This window comes from Panthera pardus, unplaced genomic scaffold (assembly GCF_024362965.1).
Source record: "Panthera pardus isolate Hobbes unplaced genomic scaffold, ASM2436296v1 HiC_scaffold_17, whole genome shotgun sequence".
Taxonomy (NCBI): Eukaryota; Metazoa; Chordata; class Mammalia; order Carnivora; family Felidae; genus Panthera; species Panthera pardus.
The window spans coordinates 79,631,120-79,650,194 of record NW_026526732.1 but is presented as its reverse complement, the minus strand read 5'-3'; the positions used below and the strand labels follow the sequence as shown (position 1 = coordinate 79,650,194).

Sequence of the window (19,075 nt, the reverse complement as noted above, 5' to 3'; positions counted from 1 at the left end):
GACCAGCCCATCTTGTTAAAGTCAAGCAGTGATAACAGAATACTGATTGAAGAACTGAAGTTAACATGTTAGGCATGGCTGGGTCTTGGGACTCCAGCCATGATGGTAGGGCTCTTTCTCTCCAACTCTCTGCTTGAGTCTGTGTCTGGCTTCATTTCACAGAGTGTCTTCCCTGCTGAAGGAGAAACAACTCTGGGTCCCCATAATCCTTACAACTAAAAACCATATGTCAAATATCAGGGAAGACCTTGGCCAGTCTGGGTCACATATCCACCCTATAGAACAGCCCATCAGAACTATGTGGAGTATGGAGAGATGGTTCCCCAAAAGAAAAGTTGGGGGCCTACTGCCACTTGTCAATAGCCATGCTGGTCAGATGAAAAAAACAGATGTCTGATATACCCCAAATAATGAGTGAAATTAGCCATTTGGAGATGTTCTGAAAATGATCAGAAGCCACACAAATCAAGAAGCAATAAGACCTTGTGAAGAGCAGTGATTTAAGGTAGACTTAGGGGATGTGACAGCATGAAAGATCATAGCCTAAGTGATCACAACATGATACCAGAAGAAAAGAAAGAGACAAGTCCTCACAGAAAAAGAAAGACAAAGAGCAGAAATATCAGTGAGTCCCAGATAGGACCCTGGTAGGATGATACAAATTATTGCTTAGCAAACACACTGAGTACCTAACTATATTCTAAGGCAGTAGCTCCCAAACTTTTTGACCATGTGCTACGTTGAGAAATACATATCAACCCACAACCCCCCACACCATATAATTATAATAAAACTATATTAAACAATATTCACTCTTTCAATATACAGTGCTCCCTGACACTTTCCATTCAGTCTATTGCATATTTCTAAAATTCCTGTGCATTAGTTTGCCAGGGCTGCCATAACAAAGTATCACAGACTTGGTGGCTAGAACAGCAGAAATCTGTTTTCTCACAGCTCTGAAGGCTAAAAGTCTCAGATGGAGGCATCAGCAGGGCTGATTTCCTCTGAGGCCTTTCTCCTGGCTTGTAGATGACTATCTTCTCCCTGTGTCTTCACACGGTCTTTCCTCTGTATGTGTCTGTATCCAAATTTCCTCTTATAAGGACCCTGACCATATTGGGTTGGGACCAACCCTACTGGTCTCATACTAACTTAATTACCTCTTTAAAAGTCCTGACTCCAAATACAATCACATTGTGAGGTACTGGGGGTTAGGACTTGAGCAAATGAATTTTAGAGTACACAATTCAGCCCACAACATACAGATTTCTACCCAGTAACTTAGTTTCACAGCCCCATATTGGACTGTGACATACATTTTGTAAACACTGTTCTAGGAGAAATAGAGAATACCTTCTGCCAAGTAATTCACTATCTAGCTCAAGGCTCAGTATGCTTTTTCTGTAAAAGGCCAGATAGTAAATATCTTAAGCTTTGCTGGTCACATATGGTCTCTGTTGTGTATTTCTTTGTTTTTCTTTCTGACACTTTCATTCTTAGCTCAAAGGTTGTGCATAAACAGATTACAGATTTGATTTAGCCAGGGGACCAGCATTCTAGTTAACTGCCCACTTAGCAGGCACTTCCTTCAAGCCTCATAGAAGAGGACACTATATTAAGATAATCTAACTCCTCCATTCTGATTCTTTTTTTTTTTTTTAATTTTTTTTTAATGTTTATTTATTTTTGAGACAGAGAGAGACACAGCATGAGTAGGGAAGGGGCAGAGAGAGAGGGAGACACAAAATGTGAAGCAGGCTCCAGGCTCTGAGCTGTCAGCACAGAGCCCGACGCGGGGCTCAAACTCACGAACTGTGAGATTGTGACCTGAGCCGAAGTCGGACGCTTAACCGACTGAGCCACCCAGGCGCCCCACCTCCATTCTGATTCTAATCAGAATGCAACCTCCAGAAATGATTTGGCTTTCCAAGGACATTGTCCAACTTCTAGGAAAAAATGTACAGATCAGAAGACACAATATTCTGTAATACTTAGCAGCTATTTCCAATTTCAAATTAATAAACTAACAATCCGATTGTCACATGTACGTGTATTTGTGTGTAATGTGTTTGTTTCAGTGAATCAGCTCAGCTCAGCATATGCTGAAAAACTTTAGTGTGGGGACTTGTACTCTGAAAGCTAGATCTTGTAACATGGTTCCCACAGGCTGCTCCATCCTGAGTTCCCAGTCTAAGAAAGCATGGAGCATCCCTCTTCCCAGCAGTATCAGTTTTCTATGGGGTCAAGTGATTAAATGGGTGAAGTGACTGAATAGACAGACTGGCTGAAACCTGACAGAGGCATTGCGTTCTATGTGCCAAAAGAGAAAACGCCTGAGTTCCTACTCCATCCTACTCTTTTGTCCTTTTAGGAGTCATCTTACTTCTCTATCCATCTCTTTGCATGTAGACTGTCTACAAAAATGGCTACCAACACATTTTCTATCCCTCTACCTCCAGACCACTTGTCCTGTCAAGAGGTAGAATCTGTTTCCGCTGCCTTTACATCTGCGCTGGCCTAGTGACTTGCTGTGCCCAGCACAATGTGGGGGGAACAAGGCTGGACTGGCTCCAGGCGTAGGCTCTATGAGGCCTGGAAATTTCTGCTTTGCTCTGATGGGATCTAGATACTATATAAAAGAAACTTAGGCTACAGTACTGAATAATGACAGAACACCTGGTGAGATCCAGCCAGCGCTCGGCTGAGATGTGGGACACTTAGTGAAGGCATCTTGGGTGTTCCTGGGTGTTCCAGCCCCAGCTGAGTACCCAGCTCATGCAGCCACTCCTGTAATCCCAAATGACACTGTGTGGACAGAACCTCCCAGCTGAGCCGATCCATCCCATAGAATCACGGGAAATAGTAAATTGTTTATTACGAAATTATTAAGCAAATTGTCCTGCACTGCAAGACAGCAGAACGGAGGAAGGAATAACTCAGGAAATCTCTCTAGGTAATCCTGATACTACCTTGTCTCCGTTAAGAATAGTCTGGGCTAGCACGGCTCCAGTGGCACAATCAGTTAGTGTGTGGTACTTATAAGAACAGTTTGAGCTGCAACTACTAGATGAAGCCCTAGTTACAGTGGCTTAAACAACATGAAAGTTTATTTATTTCTCTGTCATGTGAAAGGCTAGAGACACTAAAATAACTGGTCAGAAAATGCATAGAGTGCAACAACTTTTTCTACTTTGGTCAAGAACAGTAATGCTCTAACTTTATCTGCCCTCCCCCCAGGTGGCATTCTCAATTTCAAGTTACTAAAATGATGTTTACTCTTTCAGGGTTGGTCCCACACTAACTCTGAATAGAAGTACAAGTGGATGTTAGCTTAGAACACCTTAGGAGAAAGCTCTTCAGATTTAGGCTCAACTTCACTACCTCAGGCTTGAAGAGAGACTGACTATTAAGTCTCTTTCTAGAGAACCAAGAGGCCTCTGGTTGGATCGTCCAATAATTGCAGAGGCAAATTTAGTCACAAGTGTTAAGCTTCAGGGCCTTTCATTTGCACACCCCTCTTTCAAGGTGATGGGTAGGGGCCATAGCAATGTGCTACCATATCATATATTTGTATAAAAATAACCATATGGCTGGCCAAGACTGCTGTCTCTTTCTCTTCTGACATACTCTCTATCACTCTTTCTCTTGTGTCAAATTTATCAGATGGGTGAGGGGCTAAAATATGGCTAAGGGGAAGCTGAATTGGGGATACATTTAGTTTGAGAAATATTTGTGTGGTTGGCAGTCACTTCTTTGTGTGGGGAAGTTACCGCTAGCCGGCTTGGTGTGGGATGGGCCCCGAGAACACTCCTACTTCCCACTGTGCTGATTCACTGCATCACAGCACAATGATGCAGGACCAGAGGTGGAATCATGCTATAAACATGTCCTACTGCAGATGCCATTGAATCAGATGGGCACAGAATCAAAAATTAACAAGGTTTGTGATATACAGAGCCATAAGCTAGTCTGTGGAAAATTTTTCCTATCATCACTGTGTAACAGGGCATACAGAGGATTCAGTTCTCACTGATACCTTGCCAAAAAAGTTCTTTCTGGTCAGGAATGTAGGCAACAAATAGCACATATAGTTATAAGAGCAACACACACTTTTTTTCATTGTTTTGATGAGAATTATACAAAATAAAAGGTAATGGAATTCCTATGTTCGAAAGCACAAACCTAAGCAGATTAGTGAGGATATCTGTACATGAATTACATATTTTACTCATCCTGACATATCAGATGTAGTCTTAGCAATTTTGATACAGGCTGTCCTGACATAGTCTGGTGGTTCCAGACAAAATGACCCAAATAACTGAGTGTTATCAGTTCAAATAATATTTAAGATTGTCACTCACTGCATAAAAAAAATTTGAAATGCCCTGAAATCCCACAGCACATATATGGAAGAAATTTGCTAGAAATTTTCTACAAATATATAGGCTGTTAACAATGGGTTGTATAGTTAGAAAAAGCTTTTCTAAACTATAATTTTTTTAAAAGTTCAAAGAATGATGCCAGAATAAAGAGTGAATTATTTCTAATTTTTCTACAGAAAGTTGAATTAAAAAAATAATTTTCATATAAAGAAGTGATCAAAGAACATACAACCAAAAATGTAGGAAAAGGTATTACAGGTAAGTGTTACACATTTAATGATAAGAAATATGCTTTTCTTTTGGATTTGGGAATGTTGGTATTAATTTTTAAAAATTTGTATTTTATGTGGTATTTTTCCCTTACTCGAAGCAATGTTTACTTTCAAACCTAATTTTGTATGAGCTCTTGGCTCCATAATATTTGATTCAGCCCCTGAACAGTAGAAGAAAATCTCAATTAGTTCAACTAAATAAAAATAACTTGTTCCCCCAAAAGAACAAAGCTTTATGTTAGGGTGTATAACTGTCATATTGATGCTCAAAGATGGCGCCTTCTGGACTTACAGACACAGCTCTCCCAGAGCCGTAGGAGGGGAGGCTACCAGGCTGTGCAGAAGGCCATCACACTGGCTGGCCAGATCACTACATTGTCCTATGCAGATCTAGAGTGTGTTCGGCAGTTGTGCCACATGTGTTCAAAACACTTGTTACTTGAAAGGAAAGATGGTGCTCCTTTTTTCTTTTTTAGTTTTTCCTGGCCAAAGTGAGCATTAAATACGTTTTAGGTTAAAATTCCACCTACAAGTATATCTTCACCCCACAAACAGTGGACTTTACTGTCTTTACCTTCATTTTCCTGATTTTCTGCTTTAAAAGAGCATTTGTCTCAGAGTAATTCAATTTTAAGCAGAGAAGGGAGAGGCATTTAATTATCAAAAATAATTATTACCCAAAATAAGTTCTTTTCACTTGAATGTATATTCCCTGGACAGTATCTCAACTCCAAATATGTTAGGTTAGTTAACAAAAAATGTTTTATGCATCACCCTCTAATTAAGGTTCAGGAAGTGGTGCTCCCAGTAGACAAGTAAAATATTCCTTTATTTTGACATTGCACCATTGTTGAATTTATGGAGTTGGATTAAGCACCAGAAAAACTATTCACCACTTATTAGTATTCACTGCAGGAACTGCCTTGAACTTCATGATTTTAAAATAACCTTTTAAATAAACTGGATATTTAAATTGTTTTATTTTCATCAGAAAGATGCACAGATAATTTTTTCTGAGCTAGCAATTTGTGGTTTCTTTTGAAGTTTTGTTTTTTATTTATTTTTGGGAGAGTTTCCTAGAGTTTTTATAATCTAATTCTAATTGCCTAAGAATTACATCAAAATGTAGTGGGAAAAATTTAATCCAGAAGTTATTTTTTTTATGGAAAATGGAAGAGTTTTTACAAGAAACCAGTTGCATGGTTACATTTTATTTTTAAGTTTATCCATCCACCTTCCCTCACTTTTGGCAGAAATAAGTCATGTGAAATTAGATAATTATATCCTTATTCTTTATAGAATTTAGTTTATTTAGTAGTGCAACCACTCTATTCTACAGAAGTTAGTCTAGGAACACATTTCAATTTCAGTGCCATCAATTCCTGTTTATTCTTGTCACTCATGTAGTTGTGACTTAACTAACAACAGATTTAGATGTTTGGGACATCCGTAATATATTGGATATGTGTAAATATAAAACCATGTAGTCTATGTCTTCTCACCGTCCACACTAAATTCACTTATACATAGAAACAATGAATTCTGTTTACCAAGAAATAGTGGTTTGAAGTGTTTGTTAACTTTTTGTTTTTTAACAAGACCCTTTCTCAAGTGTGCAAGGTCAATCTGGTAATGAGGTATGTTCAATTTCACACCTACAAGAAGCCATCTTAATCATGCAATAGTTTTTACTTATTTATTTTTTTCCAGTCAGTTTATTCTCATGCAAACAATAAGTATGTTTATGTTCAGTGTTGACAAGAACCTCCAGGTTAGATACACCTTGCCTTTCAGTTACTCATTCCAAGCCCATCTAATCTGCTCAGATCAGGGCTCACTGATGTGGCAGTAAAAGTCTTCTTCAATGCATCACCACTGGGAATCAGTGACTCCTAGTAAAAAAACATACACAATGCTACAGCTACCTGTAAAACTAACAAAATTATTATTGTTCAGTTTATTAAAAATAATTTTATTTTATTGTAAGAGTCAAGATTTTTAGGGTTGGTCACCAATCAAAATTATAAAAATCTTGGTATTTACGGGCAATATAAAGATAGTAGCAACTGCCAGTAGCCATTTTAGTGCAGTCTCTGCAATGGAAGTCCTTTGGTTCCTTTTATCATCAGCACAGACAAGGGGTCATGGACTTTCATATGTGCACTGAGCATCCCTTATGATGGTATTCTCCAAGATCGGTGGCTCTGTTCACTGTTTCTCAGCATTATCAAGGGGGATATGCTCACTATTAGCTGCAGAGGTCACTGTTGTGACCACTAGTTCACTCTCATTGTTGCCACACTGAAATGGTCAAGAAAGAAGTTTGAAAAAAAAAAAAAGATGGGGGCACCTGGGTGGCTCAGTCGGTTAAGCATCCAACTTCAGCTCAGGTCATGATCTCATAGTTAGTGAGTTTGAGCCCCACATAGGGCTCTGTGCTGACAGCTCACAGCCTGGAGCCTGCTTCGGATTCTGTGTTTCCCCCTCACTCTCTGCCCCTCCTCCACTCATGCTCTGTCTCTGTCTCTCTCTCTCTCTCTCTCTCTCTCTCAAAAAGAAATAAACATTAAAAAAGAAAAAAAAAGATGGTAACTATGCGGTGTATTTTCAGCAGTGTCACCAATAGTAAAGACATTTTATATGATTCACTATGGATCATTACACTTTTTCCACTGCCTTCTCTCCAGGAATTTGGAGAGAAGTTCTGGAAAGGCTGTGTCAGGAGATAATAACATTACTCAGGGCTCTACTCAAAATGTCTCTCTTCCCCCATTCAGGCTTTATAGCGTTAGCAAATGTTCTCTGAATCTCTCACCTCTTGAACGACTTTCTTTTTTTTATTCTGATTCTTTGTTCAGAAAAGCAAGGGACATCTGTGTTTCCTCAGTTGTTTAGGGCACTTTTTAAGGAGCCAGTTGTCTGTGCCAATGCTTATTGCCTTTTCAAATATCTTTTCAAAGAAGTTCACCAGATCTTTGTGCAAATAAAGCCATTAGCTGTATGACCAGCAGTTGGTTACTCCATAATGTGCCTAAATTCACAGAGCTGGTTGCACAATTTCCAACTTTATTCTTGGACTCTTGTTATATTTTGTCCTTGGAAGCTCTAGATGATGTGTTTGTTAGGATAATATCTTTCCTATCTTGTAAGGTCTAAGGTGTACACTTTTTCTTACTGTTCTTCTCTTTCTTACTGGAATGTCATCCAACTTGTCTGATTTCTTTGTGCTCACATAACTTTTTCCTGTGCTGTTGCTTTGACAAATACCAATTTCTTACCCTTTTCTTTATACAAACACACTGTGTTTCTCATGGTCAATCTGGGAAACCCCTTATCCTGGCTTTCAAAAACCTCCCAGATCCCTGTCCTTTCCCTATTCTCTTTATCTCCAGCTTCTCATCATATTCATCTGCTTCAGCCTAGCTGATCTCTTCTCTTTTGGAGAAATCAAAAGAGGTCATCTTTCTCCCACCTAATGCCCAGCCATGGCTTGTCCGTTTCCCTATCTGGAAATCCCTTTCTTCCCTCCCCTCCCCCTCAGCCTTCAAGCTCCAACCCAATTCCTTCCTTCCTTCTTAGGATGTCTTTCTTGACTTCTGATGATTTTAGCTCATCTCTTTCTGAATGGTTCTAAAACTTATTTCAAAAATTTCTCATTTGCCACATTTATAACCAATGATCCAATATCTTTCCTTATCTCCCCTAGGATAGTATGTATTTTTTGGAGAATAAGGGCCAAAATTTAGGGTTCTCATCCTTACTCCACATTTACTTTAGCACAGGGCCTTCCTATAGGAGGCACTAAATAGGCATTTGTTGAACCATCTGGTGCTGGACTATTCTGTATCACAGATGGACATTTGCCTGATGGTGAACTGATCCTCAGAAAGGTTAGATGACTGATTGCCTTAGGTCAAACAGTTTTCTTTTTATCTGCCCAATTTCCTGCTATCATCAGCAATAAAAATGTAGCGGTTTATATTTGATGTAGGTTTTCTTCCTGTTAAGTAATTCTCTACTCCTCTCATTATCCCTAATTTTCTAAAACCTCTTTTGTTATGGTTCCCCATGAGGCAGCCATGTCTCAGTGAAACCCATTCCTGGCCTGAATGTTTTGTAATATCTGATATGTAGATCCCTTCTCTCACTACACTGATGATATAGTACAGGGATTGGCAAACTTTTTCTATAAAAAGCCAGAGCATAAATATTTTTAGCTTTGCAGACCATTTGGTATCTGTTGCAAACACTCAACTCTGCCATTGTAGCACAAGATCAGCAATAGACGATACGTAAATGAATGAGGTGGCTGTGTTCTAACAAAATTTTTCATGAATGCTGAAATTTGAATTAGATACAATTTTCATGTGTCATGTGTTCGTATTATTCTTTTGATTTTTTTTAACAATCACTGAAAAATGTACAAACCATTCTTAGCTGGTAGGCTTTACAAATACAGATGGTAGGCTAGAGTTGGCCTGCCAACTCCTGACACGGTATTGGTAGAGTATCTTAAAGTGCAACCTAGACATCATCAGCCAGGTTACTTTAATTAGAGGTAAAATTGACTTGAGCCTGGTTTCCTGGCCTATGGAATTTCAGATCTGTCCCTAAGGGTCCTGTCTGTTCTTGATGGACATACGATATCCTCTACTTCTTGTTCCTTCTTCCTTATGTCTGGTCTCTGTTATATACCATGCTGACCTCCCTATGAAATAAAGCCCCTTTGCTGAGCTCCTCAAAAATCTCCACCCACACAAGTCTTCATGAACAAAATAGACTTTACTGAAGGTTTTAGAGGAGGAGTCTGTCACAGAAATCTAAGTTATGCCAATGGAATTGGACATTGCAATTCTTAAAAGGTCATTCTATCCCTTTATCACTTCCCACTATCCCCAAATAAATACTATGTCTTTTTTCTTAAAGCCTTATGCTTTATAAAAAATACTTATTTTTGAGAGAGAGAGAGAGTCTGCATATGGGAGGGGGAGGGAGAAGAGGAGGGAGAGGGGAAGACAGAAGATCCAAAGTGCTGACAGAAGAGAGCTGGATGTGGAGCTCGAACTCATGAACAGTGAGATCATGACCTGAGCCCAAGCTGGATGCTTAATCAACTGAGGCACCTAGGCGCCCCATATCATGTCTTCTTTAAAGAGGACTGGTTCAACTTTTTACAAGAGCAGTATATTTTCTCCCCTTTCAAATTTTGTCCATTCATTCGTTCATTCATTCAACATGTATTTATTGAATGTGTACTACAGTGTTGTCTAAAGAAACTTTCTGCAACAATGGAAATGTTCTATATCTGCACTATTCAATACAGTGGCAACTAATCACATGTGACTACTGTGCTCTTGAAATGTGCCTAGTGAGACCAGGAACTGAATATGAAACTATATTTTATTGAAATTAATTTAAATTTAAATAGTCATGAATGGCTAGTGCTACCATCTTGGATAGCACAGATCTAATATGTGCAGGCCACTTAGATACCCTAAGAGGTTCTACTAATACTCAGTTCCTAAAATTTAGCACATAGTTGGGACTGGGCCTTCACTGCCAGCATGCAGGATTTAATTAAAATGCTATGTTTTATCATAGCTGTCTTATAATCAATAATGTTTAAAGCTTTCGCTCTTCACTCATGTAATGTCACTGAAGATAGTCCCTGGCTTTCAAGGTTCTCCCCTATTTTCCACTTCAGTTGCACACAAATGCAAAGGTTCATTTCCCTCAAGGGCACATTCCTCACACAAAACACATCTTCAGCCATGTGTCCAAATGCTATATTGATTCCAGCTGCTTTTTTTTTTTTTTTTTACCAAGTACATAGACACAACAGCTGGTCTTTGTTTTTAATGCCTCTCCATTTAGGCTAAATATTTCATCCTAAATACTGTTTTAATATGTTAACATGGGAACGATCCATATGGAAACTATCCTATGGAAATACTGATGGTTTGTACAAAAGAAGATTAATCTAGCTAGATTAGGAAGGCTCAAAATAGTGCTGGAGCATTTCTCAGAAATGTAGATGGATACTTAATTTAATCACCAGAGATAAACAATCCCTTGGGCAATGAAGCCACACTTTTGGCATGGTCACAAAGATATAATTAACCTGTGCATTATAGCAAAGCTGGACTCATAGTTATGAGGTCACTTGCAACATTCTGCCAGAGAGTATAATATTCAGATACATGTAGATCTTGAAGAAGCTTGGATCTACAGCCCCAAAGACTGAGTTAGTGTTGGAATTCACTCTAAAAGTATGGCTCAAAACAAGACATAATCTAAGAGGGCCAGCATATTCAGGAGACCAGTTATATTTAGCCTTCCCTAGTTGTTTGAGTCACTTAGCAATTGGTAGGGCTCAAGATACAAGATATTGGTAACTACTTTCCACATTAAAAGATAGAGTAGATATACAATACACAGTTAGGATCTTGTCTTATAATAAGCACCTGACAAATCTTAGTTCCCCTTTCCCCTACTTTGCTCCCTGGACTTTGAGACTTTAGTTCCCAGGGAGGTGATTATCCCAGGGAGGTGAAGGAGCCCTCTCCCAAGGCTGCTGTGACCAGAAATTTCACCTCCCTGGAGTAGATGTGCCCTGGAGGGATTGTGAGACAGGACAGAGGTGAGAAATGGCTCTAACCAAACTGTTTCAAACAAGGTCACAAGCAGTAGGAAATGGTATTCCTCTCTACCATAAGTATTATAAACCCAGAACACAAAAATTCTTATAGGAAAGGTTCTAGGAAACATGAACTTAAATTAAAAACTAAGCTCAAATAAAGCCTTAAAGAGCAATGGATAGTGTGGTAGAAAAAATACTGCCTGGTAATCAGGAGAACTGGGTTCTAGCCCCAACTCTGGATCCAAACTGAACACTTGGACACTGAGTCTTAATTTTTATTTATGAACAATGGGTCTTTAAGCAGGTGGTCTCAAGGCGGTATGACACTTTGTCATTCTATAATATTTCACTACAAGAATGGTTTTAGTAATAGCTTTATCAACCCTATTAACAAAACAGCTGTAGCCCTATCTTTAGCTGCATTTGAGGAAACAGTATCACTGGGACTCCTTGACTTTCACTGTGGTCTGAGTCCACAGTTAAATCAGGGCTGACTCATCTTTTACACATAATAGACACTAGGGTTCATAACACCTTTAGGGCTCATGAAAATGTTTTAAAACTAAAATGTTTCAGCTTTAATTTCTTTTAAAATCAGAATAAAACATGAACAAAATAATGATGAATTATAATAATAACTTGTTTGATTTGTTTTTGGATTATAGTTTTCATACCAATTCTGTCATAAAATATAATTTTAATTTTTTTGTTTAAAAGAATTGAAAGGTGGTTGTAATGCAGCCCTGTCCATTATAGATTCTGATGTATAGGAATTTATAATACTTCCAAATAGGTAAAACTTAGGAAAGTCTATAAGGGCTTTTTCATTCTAGGTCCAGTAGTTGGTACTTAGTGGTGACACATAGAAATAAAGTTACAATTGAGAGTTAAACTAGTAAATCAACACAGTGAATGAGAACAATAATTTATAGAAGTTACTTAAAATGCAGGAGGCTTCCAGGAAGAGACAAGTTAGGATATCTGTGATAGAAATTATAACCATTATTGACCATTTATGATGTATCAGGTGTTGTAGTAAGTGCATTATATGCACTATTTCATTTATCCTCACAACAACCTTATAAGGTATTATTATGAACTCACTTTATGGAGGAATAAACAGGCTTACGGAGATTAAGTTAACTTGGTGAATGTCAGACATTTGGTAAATAGCAGAAATGGAATTGGAATATGGAGTTTGACTTGGGAGAACACAATAATGTTCCAACAAAAGCCTGTCACCCTGTGAAAGCACACTAAACCCTCCACGTATTAGCACAGCTCAGCACAGGTGGAGTGAGTCTACATGGATCATAGGGAAGCAGATCATACAAGGTAGACTCCAAGGGGATTAATCCTAAAGATGAAAGGTAAAACTTGAAGGCTAATCGAAGAAAATGTTATTTATTTCATGACCAAGTATTAGATAAAAAAATTCTTAGAACACAAACCAGAGGGATTCTGTCACTCTGCCTTTCAGCAAGATTCTCAGGTAGGAAATTGTTAATGGGATTTTTCACACAAAAAAAACCTTTTGAAATTAAAAAAAAGTTAATAGATTACCTTCTACAAAGGTGTAGAAGTACAATTGGAGAACACATGTTTTCCTAAAATCTAAGTTTCCAATGGTTATAGATCAAGAGAATTAAAAAACTTGAAATTAGTTATAAGAAATATAACGGAATGGCCATTCCAACAGATTGAAAGGAATCCTAAAAGAGAGGGCCAGCAGATGAGGAGATATCAGGACTGAAGTAGAGAAGACCAAACCCAAAAGCTTCCTTTAGCCATGCTGCTAAGGGTTCTAGGGATTCCCAGTGAGATAACAGTGGAAATTAGTATAAATACCACAGAACATAGTGTTCATAGTTTGTAGTGAAGAACTATGTCCAAGCTAATTTAGAGTAATTTGTTTACAGTTCTTATTTAATATGGTCTTCATTAAGTTATTCTCAATTACTTCTTTTTTTTTTTTTAACAATGCCTTTAATGATCATTACCATCTCTTCTTTTTTGGCAGGAAGAGCGTAAGGGGGGGGGGAGGGGCAGATAGAGGGAGACAGATGATCTGAAGCGGGCTCTGCCCTGACAGGCTGACAGCAGCGAGCTGATGTGGGGCTTGAACTCACAAACTTCGAGATCATGATCTGAGCCGAAGTCAGATGCTCAACCAACTGGACCACCCAGGTTCCCCTCAGTTACTTCTTTTGTGGTCTTTATTAAGGGTTGCATTAATGGACTCCTCTAATTAATACTCTAGGAGTATTAATGTCTGTATCAGATTGACCTCACTCAGTTGGCATATTAACCATGCTGTTTATTTTCTGATAGTTTGACATCTTGGGACCTTGCTGACCCCAGAGGGAGATAATTCCTAGAGATAGCAAACAACTTGCCTGTGAGCAAACACTTCACATGCAAACCAGCCAATTTAGTGCCCACAGCCTCAACCATATCTTTTACTGGGTTCTCACACTCGGGGCCACTATCCTCTGCCCTAATCACCCCACAGTCAAATAACAGACAACCAGGAACACCCCTCTATGCACCCCCTAGAGCCTGATAATTTTAAAACTTGTCAACCCTAAAGCTATTTATCCTGTTTCCTTTCCATGGAAATGACAACAAAGGCTATTCCCCACATTTTCCCCTTGACCCCTTCACCTCCTGACCAAATCCGGTGCCTCCCTACGTGGCCCCCCATGGCATGGTATGCCCCCTCCTCTTGGGAACTGTGAGTATACAAACTTTTTTCTATGGCTCTTTTCCCCTGATCTTTTGGTTTTGCCATACCTGAATAATAATAAAATCTTTATTTTAAAATGATCTGTGATTATGTTTAAGAAGAGACCTTAGCCAGGTTTCTTCTTATCTGTGTTGGGATGCACATTACAAAGGAACTCATGAGTGTTTTCCCATACTGTCCATAGAAGAAAAACATGTTTTTATGCAAATATTAATATTCTGGCCACTAGATAAAGAATTTCTGTAATAGGGTAAAATGGATGAAACAGAATTATATTGAAGCCTCTTCTATAGCCATGAGAGAAAGAAAAGGAGAAGGGGGCCATGATTTGGGCATGATCCCCTCACTGCTAGTCAATGAGAGAATGCTTAAGAATGCATCACAGAGAAGGGAAGGTGTGAATGCACTCAATAAATTGAAGTCAGGAGTATTAGTTGGCACATAATAAGGGTAACAATATTTAAATACAAGGAATATGAATCACATTCATGGGCCAGATGGAGATCTGGAGAGTGGGGCAGGAATAAATTATATCTCACAGTGTGATGTGTTTCAGTTTACATAGTTTAGGAGACAAGGAGCCCCAAGCTAAATTGGAATACCCCACTGATCCTCCTTGCTCTGTGTCACAGAACCAGACCCCACTGCCCCTCAAGGGTCAATGGATCCAGAGAACAGTTTACTCACTTCTCTGCAAGTCAAGAGAAACCTGGAGAAGTAAAACCCTTCACCTGAAACTGGATGGCTACAAGATACCAGGGCGGAGATGACCCTTCACCGTTTCTGTAGGGGCAACAGTGTCTCCGTTTCCTCATCTGCCGCATTGTAATGAAAATAGCACTCACCTCGGAGGACTATTGTCAGTTGAGAGAGGTCTGTAGAGCACTGGGCACACAGCCTGGTCCATGTGGCTGTTCATTAAGAGTTAGCTAATGCCGACAGCAGGCGTGCGGGCGGTCCAAGCCTCCGTGACACAGCAGGGATTGGTCCCACTGTGGCGGCTGCCAGCTCCTGCCACTGGCTTGGCTCTGGCACAGGCTGGTCTGATGGGGTGGCTCTGGCCTCCTGCCCCTGTCCTGGGACCCAGCTGGTAAGGGAGGCGGAGGTGGAGCCAGCCCAGGCCCACCGCGGCGGCCAGAGACCCCTGTGCTTGCGCTGGATCCCGCCCTTTATGCAGCAAGAGTCCACGCGCTTGGAGCGGAGAAGGCCAGCTCGCACGTGGAAAGTGCCCCCTTGCAGACTCAGGTGACCTTCCTCCGGAGGAAGGGAAAGGGCAAAGGAATGTCCAGACCCGGTGCAGTGGATCAAGACCTTAAATGTGCGCTGAAGCAGGAAAGGGTCAAATATGATAAAGTTCAGTGCTGACCTAAACCACGGGAGAAGAAACCAGAACTGTCAGAACAAGTGTCCAATGGCCCTTTGGAGTCAGTCACACGGGAGAACAGCCCGCTGGTGCAGTAGGACGGTCAGCGGCTTCTCCGACAGTATTTGGAATAGGTGCGCTACACAGACATCATCCTGGACATGCGGTTCAGGCGAGCGCAGTCCCTACTGGGCCACTTGTTGGAGCTCAGCAGGGCCACGGAGTCCAGCGAAGGGGGCTGCAGGGCCACGCTGGCCCCTGGAGGGCTCCGTGGTGGCAAGTTACTGATGGTGAAAGAGAAGCACGAATAGACCAAGAGGAATGTGACAGGCAAAGATGGCAAAGAGCGCTGGGGTGGCTGGGTGCTGGAGCAGATTCCCTTTCTGTAGAATTGGGAGGAGGAGGATGGCCGTGAGGACCATGATGAGGACTACAGCCATGAGGACAACCATGAGCTGGACAGTGTGCAGCACAAGAAGCAGCATGTGAAGCTGCCCTCCAAAGCCTGATGAGGATGAGGATGAAGAGGAAGTATGACTCCCAGGATGCCGTCCATGAGTTCGATTTTCCGGGCTCAGGAGAGGATGGGGAGCTCTCTCCAGACCCTTAACAATGCACTGGAGAGGGACCCACCATGAGTTGGAAAACCAACGAGCCCAGCTCCAGGGAATTTTGGCCAACCTTTGGGATGTGGATGGGGTGTCCCCCAAAGGAACTGGTTCACCTCTTGGCACACCCCAGTCCCCAGCCACATGAAGATGTTTTCATCATGAATAGGATCAGGGGCAGGGAGGTAGCTTGGGGGACTTGGCGGATCTTACCGTCACCAATGACAATGACCTCAGCTGTGATCTCTCTGACAGCAAAGACGTCTTTAAGAGGATGTGGAACCCCAAAACACCACTTTTATGACCTGGAGGTTGGTAGTGTCTTCCTCATACTGGAGTTGAGGAGAAGCAGCAGCCCAACCCAGATCAACCAGGTGGTGAGTCACTCAAAGCAACCCCTCATCATCATTGCCACAACAGAGACATCTGCTTTCTGGACAACCAGACAGGGAAATCTGTGCACTCCATGGTCTCCCACTTGGACATGATCACTAGCCATGGACCCTAATGGCATATTTCTGATGCTGGGAAGTCATGACCAATCGCTGTGGAGCCTGGACAACAAAACATGCGAGCAGGAGATCATGGCCTATCACAAGAAGCATGAGGAGGCTATCCAGTCTGTCACCAGCCACCCCAACAAGGCCTTCATTGCCAGTGTGGACACTGACACCCCGGCCAAGATCTTCGTATAATGCCTACCTGGCCCAGCCCTGACTGCCATGCTGACTGGGGAGCAGGCCGGGCAGGTGGAACTAAGATGACTCCCAGCCTCAGTCTGGAGGCCCAGAGGCCCAGCCTCTTCCCACCTGCCTCAGAGCCTGGTGGTACTTCCCCCAGGAGACCATTCCCCATGGCCTACCCTTCCCCAAGCATCCTGGGGAGTGGCCTCCTTTGGATATCACCCTCCAGAATGGCCTCTGGGAGTTTCCTCTCTGGGCCCTTGGTGCCCAGTCCTGGTATCTGAGCTGCCTTCTTGGGCACAGCACAATTGGGGCTGGCGTCCTTGGGGGTCAGCTTTTCCAAGATACCAGAAGATGCCAGGTTCTCTCTTTAACCCCCAACTCCTCTTTTCCATCTCCTCAGACCTGGGTGGGAGCTGTGCTGTGAGGAGCCCCAGGCACCCCTGCTCTGGGTCCCCCCAGATGCCATGAAGCCAGCTGGACCCTGGACTGTACGCAGTGGGAGTACCAGGCCTGGTCCACCCAGGAAGCTTGCCCAGACCAAAACCCTCCCCTCAAGTTCCCTCAACACTGCTTTCTAGAAACTACCCAATGCCTCTAGGCCAGTAACTGCCTAGGGAGCAGGTGATGCCCTCACGGGAGATGCTCACCGCTACCTCCCCCAGGACTTCTCCAAGGGCAACTCCCATGGGGCCAACAATGGGGAGAGATGGCTTTCTCTTGTCTCCTCCTAGGACGTGGAGGGTGGAGAAGGGTCCCCCATATCTCTGTATGAATAAATCTGTATAAATAAACAGGATTTTAATGTAGCCCACCTTCACCCATGTTGTTGTCACCCTAAATACTTGGGCTCTCTTCCAGGTTTATAAGCCCCATCACCTCTGCCCTGGACTTAGATGTGAAATTTGTCTCCACAAACCCATTGAAGAAAAAAAAAAAGTTAGCTGTTGCTCTTATCTACATAACATTTTACAGATAAAGAAACTGAAGCTGTAAGAGAGACCACCAGAAGTTGACCAGGCTGAGCTGAAACCCAGATCTGATTGCCCCCAAATCCACACACTCAACACTATGCTGCTGCTTCTTTTTTTTTTAATGTTTACTTATTTTTGAGAGAATGCAGTTGGGGGAGGGGCAGAGAGAGGGGGACAGAGAATCCAAAGTGGGCTGTGCACTGACAGCAGTGAGCCCCATGTGAACTCAGGAACTGAAAGATCATGACCTAGGCAGAAGTTGGATGCTCAGCCTACTGAGCCACCCAGGTGCCCCCTATGCTGCTGCTTTTGCAGCAAAGGGCATTTTTGTGGGACTTCAGTGAGACTCTCATGATTTACCTTTATGACTGCCCCTTCCTTTGTTCTAATTCCAAGCTTGCTGTGCAGGCTTCTAATGCATTCCTGGGATCTTGGTGTGAGAAGGGGTGCTCTGGGTAGCAGAAATATATGACCTGACTATTAAGCCCACGATTAATGAATTGACATTGTGCCTAATACATAAGGCACATTGTGCCTTTTTATCTTTTGTATCACTCAATCCTGAGAACTCTGGGAGCACTGGAAAATTCAGTTCCTGACCCTGGCAAGCTGGTGCACAGACCTTAGCTGTGGTGACCATAACAAGGAATCTCCACATTATGCATTGCCCTTTGGCCTGCTCAGTCTTCCTACCTCATCCCTCTTGACCTGTCTCACACACCACAGAATTCTTCTGACAAGGCCCCGATTTATTTTTCTATCTGTCATCGTATGACCTTAATGTGGGTCAGTGTTAATATTCTTCTTGACACTGACATAATTTCCCATCTCCACAGCTGTTTTCACTCCAGTGAAGAGTTTTAAATGTGGTCATGATTCCAGATTTTTCACAATTTAGAATTCCTAGATAGCATTCATAGGAAAGGAAGGATTCATTTCTGAGTGTGGGGAAGTGGAAATAAGGAGAGACCTCTATGGAAATCCTTCAACTGCTGGGGAAGAAATGCTGGTATTAAGTCAATGAGATTTATTTGCTTTATTCCAAGTTTGTGAGAATACTGGGAATTCTTATCTATAATTGGTGGCATCACGATGACTGGTTTTCTGGTGACTCAAGTTCAGGAACTTTGCTGGGATGTGTTAGTAAAAGGAATACAGCAGGCCTCACCCAGGGCAGAAGCTTCTCTCTCAGATCATCCCAACATCTGAGACAGACCTTGGCCTTCCCCTGAGGCTCAGAGAAGCAAGACTGTTTGGATAAAACTGGTCTTAGTGCCTTTTTTCAGAGAAGGTTTTCTATCTTATTTTTGGAGTATGGAGGCAATCTTTACCAGTTGTTTCCAGCCAGTGGTAGACACGTATGTGAAAATCAGCAAAATCCTTCTGTGAGTAAATGAGGGGAAA

The 19,075-nt window shown here is 41.7% G+C and overlaps 2 pseudogenes; both read left to right on the top strand.

The window, feature by feature from the left end:
* LOC109263235 (striatin-4-like) overlaps nt 1-16,940 on the top strand; it is a 33,754-nt pseudogene extending 16,814 nt beyond the window's left edge.
* LOC109263236 (parafibromin-like) overlaps nt 16,709-19,075 on the top strand; it is a 110,931-nt pseudogene continuing 108,564 nt past the window's right edge.